The sequence below is a fragment of the Apium graveolens genome, chromosome 3 (genome assembly GCF_009905375.1).
Source record: "Apium graveolens cultivar Ventura chromosome 3, ASM990537v1, whole genome shotgun sequence".
NCBI classification, from domain to species: Eukaryota; Viridiplantae; Streptophyta; class Magnoliopsida; order Apiales; family Apiaceae; genus Apium; species Apium graveolens.
The window spans coordinates 161,942,672-161,949,955 of NC_133649.1; positions in this window are offsets into that span (position 1 = coordinate 161,942,672).

The following is a 7,284-nucleotide window of genomic DNA, read 5'->3' on the forward strand; positions in this document are numbered from 1 at the left end:
TGAATAATATTTTCCATTTATGTTCAGGTTGTTGATCAATGCATTGTATCTCTCAAACACTTCAGTAATTCCTTCTCCTGGATTGGATTTAAAATGTTCATACTCAGAGGTTAGGATCTCCAACTTGTTCTCCCTAACTTCCTCTGTACCTTCATTAATCACCTCAATAGTTTCCCAAATGTGTTTGGAATTTTTACAGTTCATCACATGTCTGTTCATCAAGGGATCGAGGGAATCAACTAAAATTAACTAGAAGGCTGGCATCCAAGGAGGCTTCTTCTTTTTCAGCAGGAGAAAAATCCTTAGGCTCTTTTGGATAGGTTTTAGCTTTGGTAATCACAACATCATCTACTATCACCTCTGGTTCAATAACCATCGGAGTTTTTGGACCCTTCTTTAACAAGTTCAGATATTTGGGATTTGCAACTTGTAAAAACAAGAGCATCTTCTTCTTCCACATGATATAATTTTCTTTATCAAATAGTGTAATTTTAACGATTCCAACTTTTTGTGAAGTCATTATGAATTTTTGAATAAATAAAAATTCAAGGAGTTGAAAAATCACAAAAGTCTAGGATCTTGATTTGTTCGTTAATCAGAAGGCTCTGATACCAATTGTTAGGTCCCAATGTGTTTGTAGAAGGGGGGTTGAATACAAACTATACCGAATAATCAAATTTAGTGCGGAATAAAAAATTGAAACAAAATTCAAGTTAAATAAAAATATTATTAAACTTGAAAGGTGTTACAACAACGGTATCGATTACAAGGGATTAATCTCAAATTAATTATCACAAATCTAGAATAAATTCGACATGAACTTTTTGTATTTTTTGTAATAAAAAGAATCAAATGCTAAACGCAATTTGAGATTAAGTTCTAAGGATTTTGATCCGCTAGATAGTTACACAAGAACAAGATAATGATTTCTAGTGGTTTGGATTTAACTTTAATTACTAGAAATTGTGATCTTGAATTTAGCAGATGAAAATGAAATATTGTCCTCGACTGCTTTTCTTTTGTTCTTGAGTTGTTGATGGATTATCAAATGTGTTCTGCTGGTTCTGTCTTTTAAATATAATCAACATAACTGAAATGAGCTGGCAGGACAATCTTTGAATTGGCATGACAATCGGTATGACTATCAGTTGAGCTAGCATGACAATCGGTATGACTATCAGTTGAACTAGCAAGACAATCCCATTGAACTGGCAAGACAATTCTCCTCCCTGATAGAAATTTCAGTGAGACAATTGAATTGACCTGGCATGACAATAGGTATGACAATCCAGATTGTCATGCTAGTTCATTTTCAATTGTCTTGCTGATTTAAAACAGATTTTAATCCAATAAAAATTCTGAAAATCCTTAATATTAATTCAAACTTAATTAATCAATTAATTCAATTAATCAATAAATTAATCTTTGCAAATATAATTTATTTTCTTAATTAAATTATATGACTTAATTAATTAATAGAGAATTAATACTAATCTTGAGCAGCAACCATTCTTCTGAAAATCTTCTGAAAATCACTGAGAATTATGAATCAATTCCACTACTTCAATGTTGATACTCGATGTACTGTATGGTTCATGAGTGACTAACTTCCGTGACGTTTCTTCATGTCTTGACTTTGATACTTGATTTTCTTCAGATTAAATCCTTGTAATTCTCTGATACTCTGACGAGATCTCTGTCACTTGATTAAATCCACAATCTTGATTTGTATCACTGAGGCTTGATCAATTTCTTGAGCTTCTTCCAGTGAATTAATTCCTCAAGTCTATAGATGAACATTGTTTCTGAATCCTTTGACATATGTTACTTTGTGAGATCTCTTTGACGGTAGATCCACTATTTACTTGTTACATTCTTATTTGAGTTGAGTTAAATCCTCGAATATACAAATAGGCTATGACATATGCCTTACATGGGGCAATGCTCAGAATACGGTTCAACAGCCTTATCAGCAGTATCCAGCTAAGCAGTACAACCCCCTGATTTTCAGCAACCGTAGTATGCAACAAAACAACTTCAGCTGCAACCAGCTAATGAAAAATCTGAATTAGAGGAGTTGAAGCTTATGTGCAAGAGCCAAGTTGTTTCTATCAAGACCTTGGAAATCAAATTGGGCAAATTGCCAATGCCTTGCTATATCATCATCCTGGTACACTACCTAGTAACACTGAAGTGCCAGGGAAGAAGGAAGCTAAAAAGCAGGTAAATGTAATCACTTTGAGGTCTGGAAAGGTTGCTAATCCCGAACAAACTCAAGAGTTGACTGAAAAAGCTGGAGCTGAGAAAGAAGTAGAGCAGCAGGATGAAGAAGTGGAACCAAGGAAGACTACTGTTGAGCACACTCTGCCTGAGGGTAATACAGGGGAGAAACAGATCTATCCTCCACCGCCTGTTCCTAAGAGGCTACAGAACAAAAAGCTGGGCAAGCAATTCGAGAAGTTTCTAGAGGTGTTCAAGAAACTTCATATCAACATACCTTTCGCTGAGGCTCTCGAGCAGATGCATAGTTATGCAAAGTTTATGTAAGGTATTCTCTCTCGAAAAGTGAAGCTAGATGATTTAGAGAATGTCGCTCTCACGGAGAAATGCAGTGTTGTGCTGCAGCAGAAGTTGCCTCTGAAGCTTAAGGATCCAGGAAGCTTCACTATTCCATGTACGATTGGGAAAGTGTCTTTTGACTGATGCTTATGTGACTTGGGAGCTAGCATCAATTTGATGCCTTTGTCAATCTTCAAGAATTTGGACTTACCTGATCCTAAACCAACTTACATGACCTTGCAATTGGCCGACCGTTCTATTACATATCCGAGAGGTATTGTGGAGGATGTCTTGGTCAAGGTGGATAAACTCATCTTCCCTGCTGATTTCGTCATTCTTGATTTCGAGGAGGATAAGAAGATTCCCATAATCTTGGGAAGGCCTTTCTTGGCAACTGGCCGAACCTTGATTGATGTGCAGAAGGGTGAGCTTACAATGCGAGTGTTGGATCAGGATGTAACTTTTAATGTGTTCAATGCTATGAAATTTCCTACTAATAATGAGGAGTGCTTAAAAGTCGAGTTGGTCGATTCGGTGGTCACATCGGAACTTGATCAAATGTTAAGGTCTGATGCCTTAGAAAAAGCTTTGTTGGGGAATTCAGACAGTGAAGATGACGAAGGTAATGAGCAATTGCAATATTTGAATGCTTCTCCCTGGAAAAGGACGATTGATATGCCTTTTGAATCTCTTGGAATGGAGGAATTGAGTAAAGCTCCTAAATGCCTCAAGCCTTCCATCGAGGAAGCTCCTACTCTTGAGCTTAAGCCTTTACCTGAACATTTGAGGTATGCTTTTTAGGTGATGCATCTACTCTGCCTATTATTATTGTATCTGACCTTTCAGGTAGCGATGACGAAAAGCTTTTGAGAATTCTGAGAGAGTTTAAATCGGCAATTGGATGGACTATAGCAGATATCAAGGGAATCAGCCCTTCCTACTGTATGCATAAAATTCTGCTAGAAGAAGGTAGCAAACCTACAGTCGAGCAGCAAAGAAGACTTAATCCAATAATGCAGGAAGTAGTGAAGAAGGAAATTCTAAATTGGCTAGATACAGGGATCATCTACCCTATCTCTAACAGTTCATGGGTAAGCCCGGTTCAATGTGTGCCAAAGAAAGGTGGTATCACTGTGGTAAAAAATGAGAAGAATGAGTTTATCCCTACACGAACAGTCACGGGGTGAAGAGTTTGTATGGACTACAGGAAGCTGAACAAGGCCACTAGGAAGAACCATTTTCCATTGCCCTTCATTGATCATATGCTTGACAGGTTGGATGGTCATGAATATTACTGTCTTCTGGACGGCTATTTGGATTACAATCAGATTTGTATCGCTCCGAAAGATCAGGAGAAGACTACCTTCACTTGTCCATTTGGTACTTTCGCCTTCAGATGAGTTTCTTTTGGTCTGTGTGGTGCACCAGCCACATTTCAATGATGTATGATGGCCATCTTTTCTGATATGATTGGCCAGAATGTGGAAGTGTTCATGGATGATTTCTCGGTCTTTGGCGATTCTTTTGATGATTGCTTGCAAAATCTTGAACACGTTCTCAAGAGGTGCGTTGAAACCAATCTGGTTCTCAAATGTCACTTCATGGTGCATCAAGGCATCATTCTCGGGCACAAGGTTTCTAGTAAGGGTCTTGAGGTTGATAAGGCCAAGGTAGGAGTCATTGAGAATCTTCCCCCACCTATTTCTGTCAAGGGAATTTGCAGTTTTCTTGGTCACGCAGGTTTCTACAGGCGTTCCATCAAAGACTTCTCGAAAATTTCAAAGCCATTGTGCAGTTTATTAGAGAAAGATGTTCCTTTTAAATTTGATGACGAGTGCCTTGCAGCGTTTGAGACATTAAAGAAGAGTCTAATCTCGGCACCAGTCATAACTGCACCTGATTGGAATGAACCTTTTGAGATGATGTGTGATGCAAGTGATTATGCAGTTGGAGCAGTTCTTGGGGAGAGGAAGAACAACATATTTCATGTGGTCTACTATGCTAGTAAGACTCTAAATGGTGCTCAACTGAATTATACTACTACGGAGAAAGAACTTTTAGATATTGTCTACGGTTTTGAGAAATTTTGATCTTATCTACTTGGGACTAAGGTGAGAGTTTTCACTGATCACGCTGCAATTTGATATCTTGTCTCGAAGAAGGACTCTAAACCTAGATTAATTCGATGGGTTCTTTTGCTCTAAGAATTTGAACTAGAGATCAAGGGCAAAAAGGGAACTAAAAATCAAGTTGCTGATCATCTCTCGGGATTAGAGAATCCTAATGCTACTTCATTGGATAAGACAGTGATAAATGGGTCTTTTCCCGACGAGCAGTTGTTTGGAGTGCAAGAAGAAGAGTCATGGTTTGTAGACATTGTGAACTACCTTGTTAGTAACATCATTCCTCCCGACCTATCTTATGCTCAAAGGAAGAAGTTTTTACATGAAGTGAAGTAGTATATGTGGGATGAGCCATTTCTTTTAAGACAAGGAGCTGACCAAATCATCAGGAGATGTATTCCTTACAGCGAAACGGGGGGGGGGGGGCTCTTGCGAGATTGCCACTCAACGGCTTATGGAGGACACTATGGTGGAGAAAAGACAGCAGCTCGTGTTCTTCAAGCAGGTTTCTTTTGGCCAACATTGTTTAAAGATGCTCATCAGTTCATTTTGAAATGTGATTAATGTCAACAAGTGGGTAATATGTCCAAGAGGGATGAGATGCCTCTTAATGTGCTTCTCGAGGTTGAGGTCTTCGATGTTTGGGGAATTGACTTCATGGGGCCATTTGTCTCATCTTGCAACAATCAGTATATCCTGTTGACGGTTGATTATGTGTCAAAATGGGTTAAAGTTAAGGCGTTGCCAACGAACGATGCAAAAGTGATGCTTAATTTTCTTCACAAGCAGATATTAACAAGGTTTGGAACTCCAAGAGTCATAATCAGCGATGAGGGGTCACATTTTTGCAACCACAAGTTTACTGCGATGATGAAAAGGTATAATGTGAATCATCACATTGCTACGGCTTATCATCCTTAGACAAATGGTTAAGATGAGGTATCTAACAGAGAGATCAAGTGTATTTTAGAGAAAGTAGTGTGTCCATCAAGGAAGGATTAGTCTTTGAAGCTTGATGAAGTTGTTTGGGCGTATAGAACAACTTATAAAACTCCATTGGGAATGTCATCATTTCAGTTGGTTTATGGCAAGGGGTGTCATTTGCCCTTGGAGCTCGAGCATAAAGCTTATTGGGCTTTGAAGAAATTGAATCTGGACTTGGATGCAACTGGAAAGAAAAGGATGGTTCAATTGAACGAACTTGACAAATTTTGACTTCAAGCTTATGAGAACAATAAAATGTACAAGGATAAAGTCAAGAGGTGGCACGATCGGGGTCTAGTGCTCAAGAAATTTGTGCAGGGGTAACAAGTGCTTTTATTCAACTCTCGTCTTTTTCCTGGAAAGTTGAAGTCAAGATGGTCAGGTCCTTTTATTGTCAAAATGATGTTTCCACATTGAGCGGTGGAAATTTTTGAGAATGATCCGGGCCAAGCATTCAAGGTAAATGGTCAATGGTTGAAGTATTACTATGGTGATACAGCAAACCGCGAGGTGGTTAGTGCCATTTTATTATCCACTTGATCTCGAGATTCTACGTCGAGCTAGCGACGTAAAAGAAGCGCTTCTTGGGAGGCAACCCAAGTATGTTGTACATTAGTATGTAGAGGAAGCAAGAAGAAAGGAAAAAATCACAAAAAAATCAGAAAAAGAAAAAATTATAGGGCCAACTACAGAAGTTGGGCGCGCCCTCGCTGACCAAGCGCGCGGCCGCGCCGTTTTTCAGGTAGCCACGCGCGCCCGCGCTTTTCTAGCGCGCGCCCGCGCCGGTTTTCCAGAAGTTAAGCGCGCGCGGGGTCCTTGTTCGAAAAAATAAATACAGCAGTTTTATTAGAGAAAATCGGGATTTTAATTCCAAAATCAATTTTAACCCGATTTTTACTCTTCCATACCCCATAATTACCTCTCCCAATCAATCCCATTATTCCCACGATTCCCATAATCAATCCCACTTCTATTCCTTATCAAATTCACACCCCTCCACCTATAAATATATACATTTACATACATCTTCTCCACCAATTCACAAACTCTCAAACACATATTCTCTCTAAACACTTAAGCTTTTACTCACTTTTATTCAATCCCGATGGCACCCAAAAGATAGAGAACTCAAGTTGGAAGCAGCGCCACCGATTCTTCTACTGTGAGTGGTGTGAGGCCTGCGATTGAGCAGCCTGCGAGGAAGGTGGGGCAGGATACCTGGAACGATAAGACTCTAGAGGACTTTGATCTGGATCTCATTGTTGTTACTCTGTGCCGACCCGACACACACTAGAAGATCAAGAGGGGCACAGCCGCCGAGTATTCTACGTTTCCGGCGTCCGGTATGAACAGGTTTGCCCGTGCCTGGAACGCTTTTATATGTGCTAATATCATGCCATCTTCGCATGTGCATGAGGTTACTGTTAAGCGTGCACGGCTGTTGTGGAGTATTCTGCAGGGAGATTACATTGATTTGGGGATGGTTATCTACCAGGGTATTTTGAGGTTTTTGTGGGGCATTGTGCATGAGGTTACTGTTGAGCGTGCACGGGGTATATTCTGTATGCGTCTGTGGTGACGAAGTTGTGTGTGGTAGTTGGTGTGCATTGGCCCGCAC